This window comes from Ornithorhynchus anatinus, chromosome 14, assembly GCF_004115215.2.
Source record: "Ornithorhynchus anatinus isolate Pmale09 chromosome 14, mOrnAna1.pri.v4, whole genome shotgun sequence".
NCBI lineage: Eukaryota > Metazoa > Chordata > Mammalia > Monotremata > Ornithorhynchidae > Ornithorhynchus > Ornithorhynchus anatinus.
This window is the reverse complement of record NC_041741.1, coordinates 23568658-23595067: the sequence shown is the minus strand read 5'-3', so window position 1 is coordinate 23595067 and position 26410 is coordinate 23568658. Positions and strand designations below refer to the sequence as shown.

Here is a 26410-nt window from a genome sequence, read left to right as displayed (position 1 = left end):
GGAACTCCTTACCACTAGATTCAATTACTCAATCTCCTTGCCTCCTCCTATGTCACTGATCTCCTGCTACAGCCCCAATCCACACACTGTGATCCCCTAGCCCCAGTTTGCTCAATCTCATCTATCTCTCCACCTACCATTTTCCCTCTGGCCTGGAACTTGCTCCCTCTCCATATATGCCAGATCACCACTCTCCCCATCTTCATAGACTTATTAAGGTCACGTCTCCTTTAAGAGGCCTTCTCTGATTATTCCCTCTTTTTCCCAGATCCCTCTCCCTTCTATTTCAACTATGCACTTAGATCTCTGATCTTTGGGCATTTGGCATTCTTCCCACTACTCAGCCCCGCAGCACTTTGTGCATATCCGTAATTTCTACATTTAAATTAATGACTGTCTCCCCTTCTAGACTGAAAGCTCATTGCGGGCAGGGAATGTCTCCACCAACAACTGCTTCACTGTACTCAGTACGGTGCTCTGGACACAGGAAACTCTCAATAAATATCATCAATTGATTGATTGTCTGAGTTCTCCCAAAAGCATATTTGGGCATCCTTTTATGTGTCAACTGTTAGAGAACTCTGAGTCTGTGATTCCACTTTGTTGTAAAAGCATGAGACCTTAACATTTTATGCCAGCAGTGTGCCCCAACTTGAAGCCTAAATGAAGCCTGCATGCTGGGTGGAAGTATCAGATCAAAAAGGCAAGGTTCCTACTGAGGCAAGAACTGATTGAGTGCCTTAAAGTGGATGGAAAGGAGTTCCCATTTGATGCAGAGGTGGATGGAGAGGGGAGATATGGACTGATTTTTTTTTAGAAAATAGATCCGAATGAAATGTGGGCTGGAGGGGGAGAGAAAAGAGGCATGGAGGTCAGTGAAGAGGCTGTTACAGTAGTCGCAGTGGGATATTATAAGGTCTTAGTTTCTGATTCTGGAGCTATTGTGAAGGTAAAACTGAGAGGATTTGGTGACAGACTGAATGTGTGGGTTGAATGAAATAAATGAGTCCAGGATAATGCCAAGGTAACGGGCTTCTGAAACAAGGAGGATGGTGGTATTATCTATGGTTATGGAAAAATCCGGAGGAGGACAGAGTTTGAGTGGGAAGATGAGGATTTCTGCTTAGGAGGTGTTAAGTTTGAAGTGTCCACAGGACATTCAAGTAGAGATACCCTAAAAGTGGGAGAAAATGCTAGAAAGCAGGGAAGGAGAGAGTGGTCAGGGCTGGAAAGGTAGATTTGGGAATCATCTGCTTAGAGATGGTAATAGAAGCTGTGAAAGTGAATGAGTTCTCCAAGGGGGTGGGTGTAGAAGGGGATCCAGAACTGAGCTTGAGGATCTTCCATAGGTAGGGGGAGGGTGGCAGTGGAGGAACAGGTGAAGGATACAAAGAAGCGACCAGCGGGGACATTCCTGTGTACTCGACCACTTGTGGCAGTGTTTTAGCTGTTGGTATCCCATGCTGCACCCTTCCTCCCACCCACTGCACACCACCATCTTTCTGGGTCCTTGATCCCAAACTGTTTTGCTCCATCCTGTAGGAAAGGAAAGAAGCAGTAGCAGAAGGCCACCTCCACAGAACACAGAATGTTGGGAAGGTCTTAGACATGACCTTGCTTACTGCAGCTGGAGTCTCAAATTACTGGACTCTGAGCTGTGAGGAACATCCAAAATCTGTTCTTCTAACAAGGGTGCCGCCCTACTGCTTTTCAATATTTTTCTATATCTTCACCTGTTGGCATCTTTGGGTGCTTACTATGTGCAGAAAACTACTAAACACTTGGGAGAGTACAATACAACAAAATTAGCAGAAACATTCCCTGCTCATAATGAATGAACAGTCTATTACTATTACTACTATTATTTGTTGAGTGGTGCCCTTACTTGGTCATAATACCGTGTTTAAGTTAGATAATTAGGTTAGGTTGTGGGTTCTAATGCCAGTTCCATCATTTATCAGATGCGTGAGTTTGGGCAAGTCACTTAACTTCTCTGTGCATCAGTTACCTCATCTGTAAAATGGGGATTAAGACTGTGAGCCCCATGTGGTTCAACCTAATTACCTTGTATCTACCCCAGCGCTTAGAACAGTGCTTGGCACAGAAAAAGCGCTTAACAAATACCATTATTATTATTATATAATGTTACATATAAACTCCAGAATGGGACCATCATGAAACAGATTGCGACGTTAGAAACTCTGCAACGACAAATGGGAAAAAAGAACTTTAACATATGAGGTAGCTTATTCAGTTCTGATTTCATTTCTTTACTTCCACTTAACAAGAATGTAATTCAACGCATCAGCCCTTCAAGACAGTCAGGTGTACTAGCAGGGATTTCAGAAAATTGAAAAGGGAGAATTTATTCCAAACCCCCTCAGAACTCCAAGCCACAGGTTCATAGGTGGCCTGTTTTCAGGACCGGCTCTCATGAGATCTCTCCCCAGAGTCTCTGACCATGTTAGCTGCCAGATCCATGCAGTTTCTATCAGTGATTCATTTGCTCCACCCCAGTGTACTCAGAAAACAAAGGCGAGACTTTTTTGAACAGCCACATTCTTGTTCAGTTCAAAGTCTATAGTCAAAATTTCTGAATTAATATCTGCACTTTCTATACTGTATTGAAATCAACATACCTCCCCCTTGTATATAGACTAGGCTTTACATATATGCAAAGTCATTTCCTCAAGGCTCACGTGGTGTGAATTGTGTATGGTGGGGCGGGTAGGGGAGTGTAAGGAGGCATGTTGGGTGTAAAGATAAGGAAGGAAAGGGAGGAAGAAGAAAAGGGGAGCTTATGTATTATGAATTAATGTTCAAAAGACCCCTGCTGAGTCTCCTGAATTATTTCTCAAAACTCTCCACACACTGCCATTATGATATGTAGCTGGAAGTAAGGCCCTGCAGAGCAATGGGAAAATCAATTCAGGTACGTTTTAACCTTCTCTGAGCTGGTGTCATCTTCCACAAAGTCTGCTGAGTGTGTGTTCAGTTAGATTATTTTTGGAATTTGAGAATCACATCTCTATTTTACATGGATTATGATCGAGCAATTTTCAATTTGCTTTTTGATGTTCCTCCAAGATAAATGGATTATCTTCATTCACACTCACTGCAGATATTAGGGATTACAAAGACAGTTACATGCACAAGTAATATACTCAACCCCTTTAAGGCCAAAGCCTTTATCTACAGGGAAGAGCCCAAAATATTCTTCACTAAAATTACTGCTACAGTAGTGATAATTGTGATATTTGTTAAGTGCTTACTATGCGTTAACTACTGTAACAATAACAATAACAATTGTGGTAATAATAATAATGCTGGTATTTGTTAAGCACTTACTATGTGCCAAAGCACTGTTCTAAGCACTGGGGGGGGGATCAGGTTGTCCCACGTGGGGCTCACAGTCTTAATCCCCATTTTACAGATGAGGTTATTGAGGCACAGAGAAGTTAAGTGACTAGCCCAAAGTCACACAGCTGGCAAGCGGCGGAGTAGGCCAAGGGCTCCTTCCCCTCTGCCTTCAAACATGCCCACGTCTCCCCCATCCTAAAAAAACCCGCTCTTGACCCCACTTCCCCCTCCAGTTATCATCCTATCTCCCTACTACCCTTCCTTTCCAAAATCCTAGAACGAGTCGTCTACAATCGATGCCTAGAATTCCTTAACTCCCATTCTCTCCTAGACCCCCTCCAATCTGGCTTCCGTCCCCTCCACTCTACCGAGACTGCTCTCTCTAAGGTCACCCGTGACCTCCTTCTTGCCAAATCCAATGGCTCCTACTCCATTCTGATCCTCCTTGACCTCTCTGCTGCCTTTGACACTGTCGACCATCCCCTCCTCCTCCATACCTTATCTCACCTTGGCTTCACGGACTCTGTCCTCTCCTGGTTCTCCTTTTACCTCTCTGGCCGATCATTCTCGGTCTCCTACGCTGGAGCCTCCTCCCCCTCCCATCCTTTAACTGTTGGAGTTCCTCAAGGGTCAGTTCTTGGCCCTCTTCTGTTCTCCATTTACACTCACTCCCTCGGTGAACTCATCCGCTCTCACGGCTTTGACTACCATCTCTACACAGATGACACGCAGATCTACATCTCCGCCCCTGTCCTCTCCCTCTCCCTTCAGGCTCGCATCTCCTCCTGCCTCCGGGATGTCTCCACCTGGATGTCGGCCTGCCACCTAAAACTCAACATGAGCAAGACTGAGCTCCTCATCTTCCCTCCCAAACCCGGTCCGCTCCCTGACTTCTCTATCACCGTGGATGGCACGACCATCCTTCCCGTCCCGCAGGCCCGCAATCTCGGTGTCATCCTTGACTCGTCCCTCTCGTTCACCCCACACATCCTATCCGTTACCAAGACCTGCCGGTTTCACCTCTACAATATCGCCAAGATCCGCCCTTTCCTCTCCACCCAAACGGCTACCTTACTATTACGGGCTCTCGTTATATCCCGGCTAGACTACTGTGTCAGCCTTCTCTCTGACCTCCCTTCCTCCTCTCTCCCCCCGCTCTGGTCTATTCTTCACTCCGCTGCCCGGCTCATCTTCTTGCAGAAACGATCTGGGCATGTCACTCCCCTTCTTAAACAACTCCAGTGGTTGCCTATCGACCTCCGCTCCAAACAAAAACTCCTCACTCTAGGCTTCAAGGCTCTCCATCACCTTGCCCCTTCCTACCTCTCCTCCCTTCTCTCTTTCTACCGCCCACCCCGCACGCTCCGCTCCTCTGCCGCCCACCTCCTCACCGTCCCTCGGTCTCGCCTATCCCGCCGTCGACCCCTGGGTCACGTCCTCCCGCGGTCCTGGAACGCCCTCCCTCCTCACCTCCGCCAAACTGATTCTCTTTCCCTCTTCAAAACCTTACTTAAAAATCACCTCCTCCAAGAGGCGTTCCCAGACTGAGCTCCTCTTCCCCCTCTACTCCCTCTGCCATCCCCCCTTTACCTCTCCGCAGCTAAAGCCTCATTTTGCCCTTTTCCCTCTGCTCCTCCACCTCTCCCTTCCCATCCCCACAGCACTGTACTCGTCCGCTCAACTGTATATATTTTCGTTACCCTATTTATTTTGTTAATGAATTGTACATCGCCTCGATTCTATTTAGTTGCCATTGTTTTTACGAGATGTTCTTCCCCTTGACGCTGTTTAGTGCCATTGTTCTTGTCTGTCCGTCTCCCCCGATTAGACTGTAAGCCCGTCAAACAGCAGGGACTGTCTCTATCTGTTGCCGACTTGTTCATCCCAAGCGCTTAGTACAGTGCTCTGCACATAGTAAGCGCTCAATAAATACTATTGAATGAATGAATGAATGAACCCATGACCTCTGCCTCCCAAGCCTGGACTCTTTCCACTGAGGCATGCTGCTTCTCTGATATTTGTTAAGTGCTTAATGTGGGCCGGGCACTGTACTAACTGCTGGGGTGGTTACAAGCAAATTGGTTTGGACAAAGTCCCTGTCCCACATGGGGCTCACAGTCTCGACCCCCATTTTACAGATGGGGTTACTGAGGCACAGAGAAGTGAAGTGACTTGTCCAAGGTCACACAGCAGACAAGTGGCAGAGCCGGGATTAGACCCATGACCTTCTGAGTCCTAGGCCTGTGCCCTTTCCACTACTCAGTGTTGTTTCTAAGCGCTAAGTACTTATAGGATAATCAGATCCCACATGGGGCTCACAGTCTAACTAGGAGGAAGAACAGGTATTGAATCCCCATTTTATAGATGAGGGAACTGAAGCACAGAGAGGTTAAGTGATTTGCACAAGGTCATACAGGAGACAAGTGTCAGAGCCAGGATTAGGATCCAGGTCCTCTGACTCCCAGGCCTGTGCTCTTTACATTAGGCCATGCTACTAATCAAGTGTAATGCTGTTAATCAACAAACACTAACTAGAAGAAGGAAGGGAGACAATAGCAATAGGATGTGATACCCTTTGAGAAGCCGCAAACACTGATTTGATGACTTCACCCCATTAATATGGGGATTTTCTCTTTGAAGGCCGACTAAATATGGCAATACCGACAGTGAGAGCAAATGAACATCACTATGAATCAGAGCAATGTGATGAGTGTTTTGACCATATTGATTTTTCTGGGTACCAAGCGATTCCTTCTCATCCAAGCAACAAATACTGGCATATCATTGTGATTTTGAATTTTAAGTATGACTATGTGCCACGAGTTACCCCCAGCAGAAGTACTGGGTACATTTATCTTGGTCAAAAGATGCACAAGGGATAAGGATTGTCCACATGCCATGGGCTAAGGCCATGCAGCTTTCGTTATTCACTGTTCCAACCTCAACAACAAGAAACAGAGAGGATGGAAAGAGTAATTGCAAAACCCTGTGATGATAATGATTGCTTTATCTTTCAATTTGGTGAAGGTCCCAGGCCTACTCGGATCCAAGCCCAGACTTTGCTGGCCCAAATCCTAGACTTTCTAATCCTCTACTCCCTCCACCAGAGTCCTACCGACCACTTTCTCTCTTTGACTTCTCACTTAACCTCTCCATGCTTAATTTCCCTCATCTGTAAAATGGGGAGAAGAGAACCTGCTCTCCCTGATTTCTTCTTACGTTGCAAACCCAGGGTGGAACAGAAACATCTGGTCTGATTAACTTGTATCTCTCCCAGTGCCTAGCCCCTAGTAAATGCTTTATTCATATCATTATCATCAGTGTCGATATTATTTGTCAATCCAGCTAGTCTGTTGATATTGGAGCTTCTAATTGGGATAGCAGGGGAATCCCTCATCAGGGCTGTCCCATCCTAATCCTTGACATAGTAGGAGAGAAGGTGCTAATCCTAACATAGTAGGAGGGAAGACGTAGCCACCGCAGGCTTGAGGGTGGCAGAAACTCCTCTCGGCCACCAGGTAGAGGCCTCAGATGGCCTCGCCGTTCTCTACTGGTCATGATGGGGAAGAAGCCTACTTTCCATCATTAGAATTGCAGAGGATTTATCCATCTGGACAGTGCAGTCCAGACTGGAAGGTTGGAGGAGCCCGAGGAGTTAGGAATTAACATATTTTTTATTATTTCTGAGTTTTTCCTTTTCTTTTTCCCTCATGTGGCTATTGAGCCTGCCCTTAGAACATGAGTCCCTGTGCATCAAGGTTAATGTCCACGAATTAGTACAGCATTTTGCATACTGTGAGTGTTACTGTGTGCAGACCACCATACTAAACACTGGGAAAAGCACAATATAATAGAGTTGGTAGACATGATCCCTTTCTACAAGAAATTTACAGTCTAGAGGGGAGGACAGTCAATAAAGAAGTTTAGGGATAGAGGAAATAGTAAAGTAAAAGAAGAATTACTCAAGTATTATGGGCCTGGGCTGAATATCAAAGTGCTAATAACTTGAGAACATGACAAAAAACCCACAAATCCTAGTGACTAGCTAATGACCCAATGTTATCTGATTCCTTAAAAACAATTTTTTCCACAAAATCTGCAAAGAGGTAACCTGATCCCCAAAAGGACAGTGATCCATGTCAGCATCTCAGACTGAAACTAACATCCTCCAATCCAATCAGATACCCAGTGACTTGAAAACAACCAAGACACAGAAACTATATATAAACTCAGCCGGTAGCCTCCAAATGAGATAGGACGATTCGCCCTTAAGGTGACCAGACATTCCAGTTTGGGCATAATGGTCAAGATATTTAGGGTTTCAACCCCACCCAAAAGTAGCCCATTAGCAAGCAGTTTTCAAGAGGGGTTCTGATACCCTTAGCAACCATAGCAGCCCCATGCCAGAGGAGAAGAGTTGTCCAACTTCAACCAATCAGTTGTATTTATTAAGTGCTTACTCTGTGCAGAGCACTGTACTAAACACTTAGGAGAGTACAATACAACAGAAGTAGCAGATGCTTTCCCTACCCATAACCAGCTTTATCCACCTCTTCCTCCTCTTCTGTCACCATTTGCTGTCGCTGTCACTGCAGTCACAGTTGACATGCCCCATATTGATTATGTAAAGGAAATTTGTAGTGTGACTCCAAATATGTATTTCCAGCAGAGCTGGAAACTTCTCAGACCCAGGCCAGTCACACTAAATCCACAAACACTGTTCATTCCAGCAGCTTTGTGTCCAAAGGGTTGAAAGCAGCTACGAAGCAAGGTGGCAGCAGACAGTGGAGGGCTCCATGAGACACCCTTCTCTCCACTCTTTCTTTCTCACTCCCTTTCTAACAGGCTGTTAACCCCATGTGGGACAGGGACTGTGTCCGACCTGATTAACTTGATTATCCCACTCCTTAGAACAGTACTGGACATGTAGTAAGCACTTAACCAATACTATAATAATAATCCTTCTCTCTCCACTTTCTTTTCCTTCTCTCTTTATCTCTCTTTCTTCCCCCCACTTCCCTCTCTCTCTCCTTCACCTCTCTCTCTCCAACCCCCCTCTAGCCTGTGAGCTCATTGTGGGCAGGGATTGTCACTGTTTATTGTTGTATTGTACTTTCCCAAGAGCTTAGTATAGTGTTCTGCACATAGTAAGTGCTTAAATACAATTGAATGAATCTCTTTACCTCTTCCCCCTTTAATTTTTTCCCATCTCTTCTGATGTTCCTCACTCTCCCTCTCTTTTCTTCTATCCCCTCTCTATATCTCCATCCCTCTTGACTCTCCTCAGCTACCTGCTCCTATAATGTGTCCTTCTGTTTGCCCTATTAGGCTTCCACTCCCAAGAGGTCCTACACATCCCTCCTCGAGGTAAGGCATCTCATCACCTTGCTCATAAGCTATGGCCTTTGCCTTAACACAATTTTTAGGTTTCTATCATAGTTTAGATTTTATGTCACAAAGCCAATAAACCTTCTAATACAGGCTGATGAAACTGTCCCTACCATCACAAGATACTGATGTATTTTCTCAGGGCGTGTATCCAAGCACCATCTTTGTTTTGGTTGGAAAGCCTCCATTTTCGGCTCCCTTGACCAGTCTTTTCTCTCCTCTGCTTGCCAAAGCAGACACAAAGCCAATCGTGTGTGTCTGTAGCTTCCTGGGAGTAGGAACAGCCTTTGTCCTTCTGCCCAGGCTTTTGTTTTTCCCTATGGGAATTGGTCATATGACTAGATCCCCTAATACAACTTTCCCCTTACTATTCCTGATACACAGAATAATCAATCTTACATCATTTGGCAGCAAGTAGTTGTAGGGTGTAAGTTAAAGGCCTATTTATACAGCAGTCTGATTCTCAAATTCCCACATCGCTGCAGAATATTCACGAGAAAAAGGCTCCTTGTCTTCAAGATTGCAATGACGCACTGCTGAAGTGTTCTTATTTATTCTAGGAGAAGAGAGAAGTGGATTCCCTCAGCTTGGGATTGTACTGATTTGTCTCCCTTTGCTGCAACTGAATCTTTATGGCTCACAACAAGGAAGACGAAACCTATTAGAAGAGGTAATTGTATGAATAATAAAATATTTGTGACTTCCCTAGACGTGCCAATCCACTCAAAGTTGCTACTTTGCTTTAAAAATCAGTCTGGATTTTCTTATCTGAAAGCAGCCCCAATTAGTTGGCTATACACACGAAAAGCCAGGGACAAGAATTATCAAATTTCTAGGTAGAAAATTGGAAATTTGCTATGTTCAGTTCTATTTCTTGATCACACTTTGTATGGTTACCTAAGCTGAGGAAATTGTCTTGGTTCCCACAAAATGCTGAAGTGCTTTCCCAGAGCTCAAAGGCAAGTGTCATCTTTGTTTTGAGCAAAATGGCTTAGTGGAAAGAGCAAGGGCTTGGGAGTCAAAGGACCTGGGTTCTAATCCTGACTCTGCCACTTGCCTGCTGTGTGATCTTAGAAACGTCAATTACCTTCTCAGTGCAAAATGTCTGTTTTCCCACCTATTTAGACTGTGAGCCACACATGGGGGAGGGATCTCTCCAAACTGATTATCTTGTATCTACCCTAGCACGTAGTACAGTACTTATCAGATAGTCATAACTGAAATACCACAGTTATTATTGTCATTAAATTTTAGATCTTTTGATTGGTCTTCCTTTCTCTCCTTTGCTTGCCAAAGGAGACACAAATGTTAAACGCTAGACTACCGTTCACTCATTCATTCAATAGTATTTATTGAGCGCTTACTATGTTCAGAGCACTGTACTAAGTGCTTGGAATGTACAAATTGGCCTTTCACATGCCACAGTCTCTGTCCCCTCCTAGTTTACATTCTAAATCAGTATGATACCCAAATCTTACCCACAGTTCATATCTGAGCAGCTAAATGCCACCCAATACATTCCATGAGTGTTCTTTGGCATTTCAGTGCTTTCATTGTAAGACCTGCTGTGTGACCTTGAGCAAGTCACAACTTCTCTGTGCCTCAATTTCTTCATCTGTAAAATTTAGATTAATTCCAACTCCCTCTGTGTAGACTGAGAGCCCCATGTGGGGCAGGGACAGTGTCCAACCTGAATATCTAGTATCTATCCCAGTGCTTAGGAAAGTATTTGGCCCATAGTAAGTGCTTAACAAATACTATAACTATGATTATCACTTACATTTGTGTCCTCTAGAGGTAATATTGCTCAAGCCATTCAGGGATGCCATGGTTGTGGCTCTTTCCTTATTTTGTGTGAAATGCTCTTGCTTTCTTTTGAGTTCTGAACCTGTTTTTGTTTGACTCAATTTTATACTCTCCAGATGGGATTGGTTTTTAGATCAGCTTGAAGGCTAGAAAAACTGTAGCTGAAATATAATGCAGCATCTCAAATGTCTTAAGACAGGGGTCAGCAACATTTTCTTGCAGAAGTCCAAACAAACTGAAACCTTGGATCAGTTGGCTTGAAAAAGGTCATACGATATGCAGCCTCCCACATGACGTGTGACGTCGCGCTGCGTTTGATGATACTAGAGTCTTCTCTCTGGTTTTATTGATTGATCCCCCTTCAGTTGCCATTTGATCATTGCTTTGGCAAACAGGATTATTAACATTTCTATCCCAGGGTGGGTGCTTTCTCACAACTGCTCACCATTGGGTAAAGGCTCCTGGGCCAGCTCCTAACACCCAAGGGATTTGGGAGGGGCGGGAAGGAAAGGAGAGGACAGGTGATGGACAGGTGAGCCTCTCCTCCTGTGTCTCTCCCTGCTCATCCAAGTGTTCTCTCCCCTTCCCCACTTCCCAGAGCTGAGCTGTATTGGCTGAGGCTGCTTTTCCCAAGCCCAAGAATCCTCACTCAGATTGTCTATCCCCCAGGCCATGAAGCAGCATGGGCTGGTGGATAGAAGAGGCTTGGAAGTCAGAAGGACCTGGGTTCTAATCCCGGATCCACCACTTGTTTGATGTGTGACCTTGGGCAAGTCACCTCCCTATGCTTCAATTACCTCATCTGTAAAATTGGGATTAAGTCTTTGAGCTCAGTGGGACAGGGACTGCGATCAAGCTGATTAGTTGGTATCTACCCCAAAGCTTAGAACATTGCTTGACACACAGTAAGCGCTGAACAAATTCCATCATCATCACCTAGGGAAAGAGCCTCCCCTCAACCCTACATCAATCTGGATTTTCCCTCATTTTCAGGCAGATTTTTTGCCCAGCCATTGTCCCCCCCAACCCTTCTCCCTCTCCTGTCTGCAAACTCTGATTTACCTTCATCTCTGACTCTAAAAATCTTCAGAACCAGGGTGATAGAGAAGGCAGAAACCCTGTTCTCACTCCTGCCCCTGCTGTTATCCTGCCCCTACCACTGCCTGGCCTTCAGAACAGATTCTGAGTCAGCTTGAATAAATACGTGGGATTGCTTTAGCACTATGTCTCAAGAAATGTGTTAAATGCTGAGGTAGGTACAACACAGGTGAAACAGACATGGTCTCTGTCCCACACAGGGCTCAGAGTCTAAAGGAGAGGGAGAACGGAGATTTAATCCCCATTTAATAGATAAGGAAACTAAACACAGAGAATAATAATAATGATAATTATAGTATTTGTTATGCATTTACTATGTGGCAGTCACTGTTCTAAGCATTGGGGTGAATATACGCAAATTGGGTCGGACACAGTCATGTCCCATGTGGGGCTCACAGTCTCAATCCCCATTTTACAGATGAGGTAAATGAGGTCCAGATAAGTGAAGTGACTTGCCCAAGGTCACACAGCAGAAAAGTGGCAGAGTAGGGATTAGAAGCCATGACCTTCAGAGTCCCAGCTCCATGCTCTATCCACTACACCTTGAAGGTCCAAAAAGCCCCATATTTGACCTCTGAGTCAAGCAGCATGGCCTAATTGATAGAGCATGGGCCTAGGAGTCTAAGGACCTGGGTTCCAAACTCAGCTCCTCTACTTGTCTGCTGTGTGACCTTGGACAAGTCACTTAACTTCTCTGTGCCTCTGTTACCTTATCTGTAAAATGGGGACTAAGACTCTGAGCCACATGTGGGACAGGGATTGTGTCCAACCTGATTAACTTCTACCTACCCCAGCACTTAGAACAGTACTTGACACCTAGTAAGTGCTTAACAAATACCATTATTATCATTAATTCCTATTAATAATAATAATAATGACAGTCTAGTCTCTTTTTCCCACTTGTTACCCTTTCTCATCATTCCAAACCTGATGGAACACTTTCTTTCAGTCAAGTCCTTGAGAATATGGTTCATTCCCTTTTTAAGTGAGCATGTTGAATCCCTTAAGTGGATCTGGCTATTCGAACACTAAATACTGTGTCTGTTTATTATTAAGATCTAAAGCCAATAAATTGGCCATACATCAATCATTTTGAATGTGAGGGTACAGATTGTGACTCCCAAGCACTTAGTACAGTGCTTTGTACACAATAAGTACCTAATAAATAATAATAATAATAATAATAATAAATAAAATGGTTTTGAGGTCACAAGTGTGAGGTTGGTGTAAAAATGTTGAGGTGGTAGTTGGGAGATTGGGACCCAGGGAGAAGAAAAGGTAATCAAGGAAAGCCTCCTGAAGGAGATGGAATTTCAGAAGGATTTGGAGACTGGGGGGCAGAGCTGAGGTCTGGTGGATTTGAAGGTGGAGGGAATTTCAGGCAAGAGGAAACAGAGTGAGCAAAAGGTCTTAGGTTACCTAGAGAGAAGAGAACTCACTTCGATACTTCTGTGACTGTTACTGTAGCTACATTAAGGATTCTCTTCAGGTTGGGTCATGCTTTCTGGGTGATGGGTAAGGCGCCTCTCAGATTAAATTTGAAGTCTATGAAGTAAAGAAATCTAAATTAAAATGGAGATTCAGAACCAGGAATACACATGAGGCCTATTTACAATGATGGCCAAGTTCTCCCTTCCTTATCGTTCATTTATTACAGCACCTCAAGCTGTAATCTTGTCAAAGAAGCCTAATCACAGCTGGTCAGCAAAGAGATTGGAAATCTTTTTGGAAAGCACAACTGTTTCAGCAGCAATTTAGCATTCTTTCCTTCTATCCATCTTAGTTTCTTCTTGAATTAACACTCTGACCTGCCTCTAGGTAAGACATGGATTAAAGTTTGGCTCTTGAACATCAGGGGCCATTAGAAAATTATTTTATTAATTCACTCATTTATTTTTGCTAAATTAGGGGTGTTAGCCTCGGTTTCAAGGTATAATTACCTAAAGTGATATAATAATATAATAATAATAATAATGGTATTTGTTAAGAGCTTTCTATGTTCCAGGCACCGTACTAAGCTTTGGGATGGATACAAGCAAATCGAGTTGAACACAGTCCCTATCCCATGAGGGGCTCACAGTCTCAAACCCCTAAAATGGGGTTTGAGTAAATGAAGTAAATGAGGCATGGAGAAGTGAAATGATTTGCCCAAGGTCACACAGCAGACAAGTGGTGCAGCTGGGATTAAAACTAGGGATTAGACTCCCAGGCCTATGCTCTAGGAGTGTTAGCAACCTTCCCTTCATATCACCAGACTACACAGAGTTCAAAAGGGTCCATCAAAGAATATGAGAATAAAAGAAAATGCCTTACCACATTCTATTGCCAACAGTAGTAAAAGGAAGAGTGAGATGGTTGACCTTTCCGTCAAATGCATCATTTACAGATGAACCTTCTAAAACCTCTACCTGGATAGGGCTGGGGGAGAAAATGAGAGACTGTCAGACTGAAAGACAGACAGACAGAGGGACAAAAAGGCAAAGAACTCCTACCTGGAATTGATTTTAATTTCCATCACCTCCATTAGATTATAAATTCTTTTTGGGCAGGTATCATGTCTAATTACTCTATTGTACTCTTCCAATTCATTCATTCATTCATTCAATGATATTTATTGAGCGCGTTCTGTGTGCCGAGCACTGTACTAGCCCTTGGTATAGTGATCTTCACACAGTGTTCAATAAAGACCACTGATTGACTGATCAAAAGATATAGAGACAGAGACAGAAAGAGATGGAGATAGAAAGGCAGAAGGAGATAGAGACAGAGAGGCACAGAGAGAGACCCTGAAGATAAATAAAGTTTACAGGAGCTTGGTGGAATTCTCAATTCAAATATCAAATGGGCATGGAGCATAAACCCACTGCCCTGAGCAGAGGGTGTACTGAGATCTTCAGAAAATGTGTGGCCTAGTGGAAAGAACTCCTCTCAGGGTCGCACTTGGAGAGCTTTCAGTACTCTATCAGCTCTATCAGTCTTGACTATGAGAGGGAGAGTCAAGCAGAGGCCTAATCATTCCTAGCTTGGGCAGTGGTTGCAAGTGGCAGGCAATCTTGTACAAGTCAAAACTCACCTGTGCTAGGCAGCAGCAGCATGGGAGAGAGTTGGGGGCAGAAACTCAAGTTTAGTGTGAGGAAGGAGGCAATGGTAAACCACTTCCATATTTTTAGCAAGAAAACTCTATGGATACACTACTGGAACGATTGCAGGTGGAGGTGGGACGTTCTGGGAGAGATGTGTCCCTGGTGTCGCTTTGGGTTGGAGACAACTCGACGACATAAGACAAGACGAGTGGAAAGAACAAAGGCCTGTGGGGAGTTAGAAGACCTGGGTTCTAATCCCAACTCCACCACTTGCCTGCTGAACGACCTTGGGCAAACCACTTAACTTCTCTGTGCTTCAGTTTCTTCAGCTGCAAAATGGGAATTCAATACTGTTCTCCCTCCTACATAGACTGTAAGCCCCATGGGAGATAGAGTCTGTGCCTGACCTGATTAACGTGTATCAACCCCAGTGCTCAGAATGGTGCTTGACACATTCAGTTGTATTTATTGAGCGCTTACCTTGTGCCAAGTACTATATTAAGTACTTAACAGATACTATTACCACTATGTGAGTATGATTGTTTTTATTATCAATATTATTGCTATCATTATTATCATTATTAGTCTTATCACTATCACTATTAGAATTAGAACCAGGGTGCCAGCTTTAATGTCTTTCATGACCGACTCAGTGGAAATTGAGAGATCCCAGGATTTCTCTATTTTCCTTCCTTGGAAATTTAGATCTTCAGGAAGATCAGCTGGATGGTCTGTCCCCAGCTGGCTGGGCTGGACCCTTTCCCAAGCAAAGTGTAAAAGGGCCAGATCAGAGAGGCTGGGAGTCCTGTGTGTCATGAACCTTCTAGCCTCCTTTGCTGCACCTTTATGCTTCAGAACAGTACAGGTGCCTCTAGTACTGTGGGGAGAGAGGTGGTGGAGTAAATGGAGTACAGTTTCCTGGGAAACACACCCCAGTTCTGAACTTATTTGCTTTATCACTAAAACTTCTGAAAACTGATCTGGGACTATAGAAACAGAATTTCCAGAAAATGTAATGTGTTTAGATTCTTTTGTAAATCACATCTGCTGACTGGTGGAACCAAACTGAACAACACACTCATTTTAGCTCACACAGAAAATCAGGAAAATAGCCAGCTACATTCTTATTTTGCTATGGAGGGAGACCTGTATTTGATTTTCAGTGATTGGTCCTGGAAGTATTCAAAGATTCATTTCACTTACAATTTGAGCCTATCTCAGGCCAAAACACCAAGGTAGAAGCAATCACTGAATCAGGCAGAGAGTTTAGGACTGTGGCAACCAATCACAAAGAAGAGAAGCAATGTGGCCTAATAATAATAATAATAATTGTGGTATTTATTAAGCACTTACTATGTGCCAGGCACTATACTGAGCACTGGAGTGGATATAAGGAAATCAGGTTGGACACAGTCCCTGTCCCACATGGGGCTCACAGAGTAAAATCCCCATTTTACAGATGAGGTAACAGAGGCACAGAGAAGTGCCTCTTGGACAAGTCCAAGACCATTAAGCAGACAAGTGGCTGGGCTGGGATTAGAACCCATGACCTTCTCACTCCCAGGCCCATGCTCTATCCACTACGTCAAGCTGCTTCCTAGGAGTCAAAAGGACCTGGGTTCTAATCCAACCTCCATCACTTGTCTGCTGTGTGGCCTTGGTCAAGTCACAACTTCTCTGTGCCACGGTTCCCTCATCTGCCCTATGTAAGACAGGGACTGTAATATCTTGTAGGGACTGTAATATCTTGTACTTACCCTAGCACATAGAACAGTTTCTGGCACATAGTAGGCACTTTAAAATACCACAATTATTATTAGAGAAGCAGCATGGCTCAGTGGAAAGAGCACGGGTTTTGGAGTCAGAGGTCATGGGTTCAAATCCCAGCTCGGCCACTTGTCTGCTGTGTGACTTTGGGCAAGTCACTTAACTTCTCGGTGCCTCAGTTACCTCATCTGTAAAATGGGGATTAAGACTGTGAGCCCCACGTGGTACAACCTGATTCCCTTGTGTCTACCCCAGCGCTTAGAAAAGTGCTCGGCACATAGTAAGCACTTAACAAATACCAACATTATTATTATTAAGGTTCTCCTGACAGTGGTGAAGATTTAACCTAGTAACCTTCAACCTGCCCTATTTACAAACTTAGATAATTAGAGTCTGGATAACATGGATTCTCCTCCCAAATTAATGAATCAATGGTATTTCAATCAGTGGTATTTATTGAGCACTACTGTGTATACAGCACTGTACTAAACGCTTGAGAGTATAATCCAGTAGACTGATAGGAACTCTAAAACCTTGATATTACTGATCTTAGCCTACCTTTTGAATTTGGACAGATCTTCATTTCTCATGGCTGTCTTTTTGCTAGCATATCGTGTTTATTAGTCTTTCAAATGGGTTACGTGTATTTTAATGCAAACATTGTCTCCTGGTTCAATGGGTGTGATTGGAGAACATGCTGTGAATGTAAGAACTAAGTTTTGGTCTTTAAATAATATCCATTAAAAGCCTATTTAGGTTGCTGGAAGGGATTTACAATTGATGCATAATTTATGTCTTATTCAGTATTATTGTTAGCTCATACTATTGAGACAGTTGAGCTGACAACTGCTTCAGTGATTAGCGGAGACTGCAGTCAGTTCAAGTAGAGGGGCTTTCTGGAGTAAGGAGTCATTCAAGAATGTTCAACGTTTAAATTGCAATGTTGATTCCAAAAGATAGTAAGCACTTGGAGAGAAGCAGCATGGCTCAGTGGAAAGAGCCTGGACTTGGGAGTCATAGCTCATGGGTTCGAATCCCGGCTCCAGCACTTGTCAGCTGTATGACCTTGGGCAAGTCACTTAGCTTCTCTGTGCCTCAGTTACCTCATCTGTAAAATGGGGATTAAGATTGTGAGCCTCATGTGGGACAACCTGATGGCCCTGTATTTCCCCCAGCGCTTAGAACAGTGCTCTGCACATAGTAAGTGCTTAACAAATACCAACATTATTATTATTATTATCACTTGACCAAGAACAATGTTGTGCTTAATGTCATCAGTGATAAGAATGTCAACTTAGTGAGATAATGCTAATAATAATAATAATAATTAAGCCCTTAATATGTGCCCAGCATTGTACTGAGCACTGGGGTAGATACAAAATAATCAAGTCAGACAAAGCCTCTGTCCACATGGGCCTAACAGTTTAAGGGGGAGGGAGAACAGGTATTTCCTACCCATTTTACAGAGGAGGAAATTGAGGCACATGGAAATTAAGCAACTTGCCCAAGGTCACAATGAGCAAAGCTGCTAATTTAGTGAGATAGATTGCTAAATTAATCGTAGCATAAATCTCTTGCAGCACTTGCAAAACTGAGTCAAAACTCACTCACTAATAGTATCTAGGGCTTTGGTCCATCAAATCAATGGTAGTGAGCACTTATGTAGTGTATGCTAAGACTGAACTAGACACTTGTGGTGTTGTCAGGCAAACCAAGATGAAGCAGGGATCCTAGTGTGGCCTGGTAGAGAGAGCATGGACCTGGGATAGAGATCCTGGGTTCTAATCCTGGGTCCACTACTTATCTGCTGTGTGAGCTCGGGCAAATCATTTAACTTCTCTGTGCCTCAGTGACCTTATCTGTAAAATGGGGATTAAGATTGTGAGTCCCATGTGGGACAGAGACTGTGTCAATCTGATTAGCTTGTATCTACCCCAGCACTTAGTACAGTATCTGGCACCTAGTAAGCACTTAACAGTACCATTAAAAAAAATGTAGTCATCTGAATGACTCCTGCCCTTACCTAGGTTCAAAGGTTATCTTATGCTTTTTTGGCACTTGACATTACAGTGAGATTCAGGGAGAACAATGTGGTTGGGAAGGTGATGTAAGGGAATTCTAGCCTTGGCCTTTCCGTCATGGAGAGTAATGAAATACCCCTGCCAAATTAGCCTTCTTGGTAGCTAATGATGAGGTGAGCAAATTTGAAGTCAGAACTCCCTGCAGGTAGGTTGATATCAGATTACTTGCCATTTTTCTTTGCCTGCCTCTATTTTAAACTATCCTAGGAGCACAGTGTTGAGCTGGGCACAGCCTGGAATTTCAGAGTTGGACTTATCTGATCCAAGTCCTACACAAGTCCAGCCTAGCCCGATGGGCCTAGTACTCCTGGCCATATATGAGGCCAGTCCACTGATCAAGCTCCAAATTGAAGATTTTCCATGTGGTGTGGCCAACTGGTTAAAGGAGGTTTGGCTCCTTTAAAAGACTGAGAGGCAGCCCCTTGGCTCTCTTCAGGAACTCCCTCTGGAGACTTCTTGGCTGAGGCAAACACTTACTAGCTGGAGGGAAGTAAGACCAAATGTACATCTTCTTTGTCTGATGTCTCCCTGGAGATCGTTAGAGCTGACAGAGCGCCTGTAAGCCCAATCGTTAGCCCTGTTCGGTTCAACGGGAGATGAAGGAAGACAAAGGAAAATGATTGATTTGAGGTGTTCGGGGTATTCTGAGCCTGTATGAACCCATAACAGTTAGGATGGTTGCCATCACGACCTGGCCTTCTAGGCTTGGAATCCATGGGTTGGCCGGGTCCTGGGCTGGGTCTCTAAGAGGGCGTCAACTACAATGTTGTAGCTGGGTAAATTCTGCATTACATCTCCCAGGCCTGAATAGCTGCCAACCAGAACTCTGGACATGTCTCAACTATCGTTCGGGCAGCCCTCCAACACCAGCATCTCGAGGCCCAGGCTGTAAACAGAGTGTTAGACAAAGCTGCTTTCGCGTCGGGAAACACGTACCTCGTCATAAACCGGAGCCACTGAGTGTTCGTGACTGGGTGGGAAACAGAGTCAAGTGAGTTTTAGTTATCAAGCTAGTTCCTTCCTCCATTTTAAAATTTAAAAATGGTCTAAATGATAAGATGATGTAATTGTTTCTGCTGATTTTATCAGAGCACAGAGAAGCAGCAGTATTCAGGGGTCATGCTGAAATGTAAAATCACTCAAGAAGAAAATAGTTGGGTTTCAGGAGGAATAAGACCCAAAATATTTGCCAAGAAAAGTTTTATGCTATCAGGTGTCCCAATGGGTTTTGCAATTGGAAATCCCCAGGTGCTTTTTGAACCTCCTCTTCAGAAATATTATGTCTTGCAATACATGTGGTTTGGCATATGGGCAGTAATTTTATAAAGTGTGAGTCTGCCATTTCAATATACAGGGTATCGTTTTTTGTTATTGAGTGTCTCGTGGGTGGGACTTCAAAAAGATGATGGAAGAAATGGATAGCTTGTCATACCTTCTGTTTCGCTGGAGAGATCTGTTGAAAAAACATCTTCCCCCAAGAGAGGGTGTGAGTTACATTAACCAAAGCCATGATTTGTTCTGCCATTCTGGAAGGGCATTTGGTGTGAGAATAGTTGACTAGAGTTGGAGTAGGACCTTTATTCTCTTTATGCACATGAAAATCTTAGTTTGCATTTAAGGTACCCTCAGTAGAGGTTGACACATAATCTCATTTCCTTTAGGCCGATTGTCAGTCAATTCACTGTACTGATTCTGCAGTGATTCCTATTAGCCTCCAAGCACCCGAGAGACTCCGGATCAATCACTGTTTTAACTATTTTCTACAGTTCACCTATCACGTCAGCTCATTGTGGGCGGGGAATGTGTCTGTTCACTGCTCTATTGCACTCTCCCAAGCACTTATTCAGTGCTGTGCACATAGTTAGTACTCAATAAATGTGATTGAATGAATGAATGATAAGTTGGAAGAGTTCTCTGAAAGATCAGAAGCATATTCTGACACTAACTTGTGGCTCTCTTGACCCATAATCAAACATGGCAGCAGAGTATGGAACAGCCTGAACAGCACTTTATCTACTTTACAATCCTACTTTATTTCAGCTGTAACTGGGAAAAAGGTAGGCCCCTTCAGCTTTCAATTCAACTGGACATTCCATCATGGAGCACATTGATGAACTAAACAGGACAGCCAAATTTAATAACAATAATTACTATTACGCTGGGATAGAGACAAGAAAATTAGTTAGACACAATCCTTGTCCCCCATGGGGTTCCCAGTTTAAAGGGGAGGGAGAACAAATACTAAATCGCCATTTTGCAGGTGAGGAAACTGAGGCACAGGAAAGTCAAGTGAAGAGCCCAAAGTCACCCAGCAGGCCACTGGAGGAGCTGGGTTTAGAACCCAGGTTCTCTGGCTTCTGTACCCATGCTCTTTCCAAGCAGTGTGGCCTAGTGAAAAGTGGTTTGGGAGTCAGAGGACATGGGTTCTTCTCCCAGTTTAGCCTCATGCTTGCTTTGTGACCTTGGGCAAGTCACTTTACTTTTCTGTGCCTCAGTTAACTCATCTGTAAAAGGGTACTAATACTGGGAGCCCCAAGTGGGACAGGGACTTTGTCCAACCTGATTACCTTGTAACTACCCCAGTGCTTAGAACAGTGCTTGGCACATAATGAGCACTTAACAAATACCACAATTATTATTATTATTATTATTATCCCATATTTATGAATACACTGTGAAACATTTTTGTAAATTATGAAATATTGGAATTTATGCAAGGCATAGAATTATTCTTCAGTACACTGTCAAAACGAAAAATTCATCTGCAAAATTCATCTGCAATGGAAAGCAAAGCAGTGAGATATCGGGGAGCTGAAATCAGTTTTCTCACCTTTCCTCTTGAAAAGGGCGACTTTATCAATATTGCTGCAGTTCTGTGCTATTTCTTCAGAGTTCCCTGTGCTGCTGAATAGCTTGAGCAAACCCAGGTTGCAGTCACTCGTCTTTGCTATGTAGGCTGTCACTGTTCAAAATGTAGGTATGGTATTTATTAAATGTTTAATATGCATCTAGCTCCCTGGGGTAAATTCAAGCTATTAATTCAGACATGGCCCTCATCCCATATGGAGCTCACAAACACAGGGAGGGAACAGATACACGGGACAATTAGAATGAATTGTAAACAAGAGCAAATTAAAAATTAAACAATTCAAATTAAGAACGTTGAAGTAGGTAAAATCATATGGGGGTGGGTGGCAGTCAATGATGAAGACCTCCATGCTCCACGGAAATAGTCCTTGGTTACGAACGGCCAGTTTTCCAACATTCTAAAGGTTGGTCAGGCTTCACTCCTATTGATTTAGGGAGGAAGAGAGAGAACCCATAATAATGATAACAATAATAATAATAATGATAATAATTACAGTATTTGTTAAGCTCTTACAAAGCACCTAAGCACCGTTCTAAGTGCTGCATATAATAATAATCAGATTGGACACAGTCCCAATCCCCCATAGGGTTCGTAGTCTTAACCTCCATTTTAAGATGAGGTCACTGAGGCACAGAGAAGTGACTTGCCCAAGATCACACAGCAGACATGTGGCAGAGCTAGGATTAGAATCCACGTCCTCTAATTCCCAGGCCCAGCTCTTTCAACTAGGCCAGAGTGCTTCCGTTTCTGCCCACATCCTGCCCCTACAGGGGAAGAGGTTAATTCCTACATGTTGGTCGGGAACAAGTTGGGCATTAGTTCCTGTGGACCCCAGAGTTCTTGGTCTTATGGACCCACACCCAAATGGTTTCAAGCCTCCCATCACACTGGAGCTGAGTTGGCAGCCAACCAAGCTATGAGAACTGAGGTTACCCCCAAAGATCTATCTGACTTGGTGAGTAGTTTAATCACCTTCAGCGATGAGCCACCGTCAACATCAAAGAGCAAAAAGCCAATGCTTTATAACCACACAGCTTCAGTGGATGGAGTAAATCAGGAGCAGAACACCCAAGTATCTGCCAGAAGAGTGGCTCCTCAAAAAACCAACTTACTCACTGCATCTAGATCTCATCTATCTCACCACCAACCCCTTGGCCTATGTCCCAAAACTCCCTCTGTCCCAAAACTCCCTATGTCCCAAAACTCCCTCTGTCCCTCTGTCCCAAAACTCCCTTCCTCTTTCTCTTCCATAGACCACCACTCTCTGCATCTTCAAAGCCTTATTAAAGTCACATCTCCTTCAAGAGGTCTTCCCCAAATAAGTCCTCTTTTCTCCTATTCTCTCTCAGTCACCTATCTACTTGGATCTGTATCCTTTATGCTTCTGATGTTCACCCCACCCTCAACTCCACAGCCGGTGCTCTGCTCATAGTAAGCACTCCAAAAATACCACTGATTAATCAATCAATCGATTGAATGAGATGAAATGGAGCACAAAGGGCCAAGAGAGTAAATGTTCTAAGATAAAGTGAGGGACAATCTCAAAATGACATAGTCAACTGCTAGAAGACAACTGTAGCATATAGACAAAATAGGGAAGCACTTTACAACTACCATCATAATTATTAGTTATTTTTCAACAAGCAACTAATAGAAAATAAACTTTCTCTTTGAGGAATTTTTTTTTACTCTTCAAATTTATGCTCAGTGTTTCGTAGCCACTACTTAAATTCAGCTGCTGTTGAACACGGGCCACCTCACCTGCTTCCAATTTAGATAACAGGAGGTTGGAACTGATTACAGTTATTCACTGATAAATGAAGAATTGTGGATGAACAAAATATAGAAAAATAAATCATCCAAATTAGAAAGATCTCTGGGATGGAAAATACTCCAAGTGAAAGAAAAACATTTTTTTACATTTAAGAAAGCATGGGTCATTTTAGCTTCACATTTTCTTGATCACTATTGATAAACAAACTGGAAGTAGAAATCTATCTAAGAGTGCTTGTTTGGTGGGATAAATGATCTTAGCCATGGCATTAAAAATTATCAGCTATATATATTTTAGAAGGCTATATACCAGTTGTTAAAATCCAAGTTCAGTTTTGAGCTATCATCTCGCTTCTTGTTTAATTTAGTCATAAACAAATTTTGCTAAATTTCCCCCTTGTCTTCCCTCTTCTGCTCTTCAAAGTCACATGACCATCATTAGTTATTTCATCTACTAATTTTTCATAGTCAAAGCTGTAGGTTTTGAATTTACTTCTTGAATTCACTAAGTGGCTTCCTGACACTTGGTTTAATTTGTTATTCATATCTACAAGTATTTTAAGAGTGAAACTAAGAAAAGAAGATTTTAACACTACAACTGTACAACTTTAGACTGTAAAGCTCCTCTCTAAAATGTAAGCTCCTTGTGGGCAGGGAACTGGCCTACCAACTCTTTTGTACTCTCTCAAGCTCTTAGTACAATGCTTTGAACACAGTTAGTACTCAATAAATGTAATAATAATGATGATATTTGTTAAGCGCTTACTATGTGCCAAGCACTGTTCTAAGCACTGGAAAAACGTTTCTGGGTGGAGCTTTTATTACCAAAGTGCCTTACATTATTTAGTTATTTACTCCTCACAACACCCCTGCGAGGTAGGGTTATTACCTCCAATTTACAGCTGGGGAAACTGAGGCAAGGGGAGGTTAAGTGACTAGCTCGAGGCCACAGCAGTAACATGTGTCAGATCTGGGACTCGAACTCAGGACTGCCAGCTTTCTGGCCCACAGCTCTTCCATTGCACCACACAGATTGACTAATTGTACGGTGTGGCCAGGGTGTCCTAAACTGTTGAGTTCTTGTAAAAATCCCAGTTCTGCCACTTGTCTGCTCTGTGACTTTGGGCAAGTCACTTTAACTTATTTGTTGCCTCCATTTCCTCATATGTAAAATGAGGAACCATGTCTAACCTGATTATCTACCCCAGCTCTTAGAGCAGTGCTTGGCATATAGTAAGCTCTTAAATATTAGAATTTTTTATTGTTATCACTGTTATTATAAATTGTCCATGTTCCATATTTTATGACTTCCACAGCAAGAAAGATGGATATGAGGGGCCCTGGAGATACTAAGCTCTTAAAGGATAAGAACTTTATCTTTGTACCACAGATATATCTAGTAGCATCTAGTGTTCTATAGACACTGGATTAAAAAACAAGATGATAATGATAATTTTCACTCATCAGAAATTGAATATGGTCAGAGTGGACAATTGAACTGATCCAGTAAAGCATTTATTAATGGTATTTCTTAGGCAACTACAGTTTCCAAATCTCATTTCAAGCACTGGGAAAAATGCAGAGTTAAGAATTGGACACTATCCTTTGTCCCCAAGGGGCTCACAGATGAAGAATAAAAGAACTGTAAAATGAGGATTCAATACCTATTCTCCTTCTTACTGTGAGCCCTATGTGGGAAAGGGATTGTGTATGCCCTGATTATCTTGTACTAAGCCCCAGTCTTAGAAGAGTGCTTGACACATATTAAGTGCCTAGTAAATACCAGAATAATAACAATAAGATGGCTTTCCATGAACCACATGAACCGCCTCTCTCCCTCTACTGCATCTGTGGCAACCATCTTTAGTTTTATATTTACGTGGCTCCTCCACTTCCATCCTCAGGAAAAAAGGAAGGGTTTTTTAAAAAAAAAAATTGCCTTTTTAAAAAAATTTAAGCACCTTGGAGCTTTTCTTTATCACTCACTTCCTACCCTGTCGGGCATGGAGCGTGGCAGGGAACCTCTTGATTTGGGGGGCTCCTGGACCTTCCTTCAGTTTGGGGAGGGCTATAATGTGGGTGGGTTGGAGCAGGATCTGGGCTCAGCTCTCCCCTGCCCTAGGAAAGAAGGACAGCCAACAGGGGATCAGGTGTCCTCACCTGGGCTTATTGGGTCCCAAGATCTCTCTTTGTGCTCCCCTAGAATGGGACCTTCAGAGGAGGAGCAGAGAAAAGGAGCAGAAAGCAGCAAGCTGTAGCGGAGGATGTGCACAAGTGGAAAATCAGGGGAAAAGGAGTGTCTATCTCACCGCCGATCTCTCACCCACATCCTGCTTCTGGTCTGGAAATCCCTCCCTCTTCATACCCTGCAGACAATTATTCTCCCCCACTACAAAGTCTTATTGAAGACAGATCACCTCCTGGAGGCCTTCCCTGACTAAGCCCTCCTTTCCTCTTCTCCGACTCCCTTTTGCATTGTCCTGATGAGCTTCCTTTATTCATCCCACTTCCCAGCCCCAACTTATGTACATATCTGAAATTTATTTATATTGTCTGTCTCCCCCTCTAAACTCTAAGCTGGCTATTGACTGGGAATGTGTCTATTATACTGTCATATTGTACTATCACAAGCACTTAGTAGAGTGCTCTGCACACAGTAAGCACTCCAAAAATATGATTGAATGAATGAGTGACAGGACTAGGGGCTGGATCCACTACTTTAGGAGGACCCAGAGGACTCACTGTGACCACGGCTTGCTCAACACCCTGAGGTAAAGCAGCTGGGGGCTCCGTGACCCAGGGCTAAAATTCACTGTGCTGCTACATGGCCCAATAGCACAAATTGATGATGATGTCACACAATACACCACATGACATCACCATGTTATGTCCTGCCGGCATTATGATGTGATAGACCGTGAAAGAGGAAGCTCTTTGAACTCGCACCTCAGGGCACCTAATTCGATGAAACCAGCCCTGGTGGTAGAGAGAACTGTGAGTAGAGGACCAGAGTTTCAGGGTCCTTGTGGTTCAGACTCCAACAGTCCCAGACACAAGTACCACCAAACTGACAACCACCACAACTTCCTAATGTTCCAAGTTGTGTGGCGGCCACTCACTGCTGCAACTTCTTCCTGTCTCGCTTTGCAGGGAAGATCGGGAGTGATGTCCCAGAGCAGCACAGG

At 43.4% G+C, this 26410-nt stretch overlaps 1 long non-coding RNA gene across 1 annotated transcript in view; it reads right to left on the bottom strand.

Moving 5' to 3' along the window:
* LOC120638816 overlaps positions 1–26050 on the bottom strand; it is a 65011-nt gene extending 38961 nt beyond the window's left edge. The window contains exons 1-4 of the long non-coding RNA XR_005660787.1: positions 25968–26050; positions 21414–21545; positions 13966–14070; positions 13092–13197 (exon numbers count right to left, since the gene is read on the bottom strand). This is a non-coding gene — a long non-coding RNA (uncharacterized LOC120638816). The remainder of the gene's footprint in view (positions 1–13091; positions 13198–13965; positions 14071–21413; positions 21546–25967) is intronic.
* Positions 26051–26410: the final 360 nt, after the last annotated feature.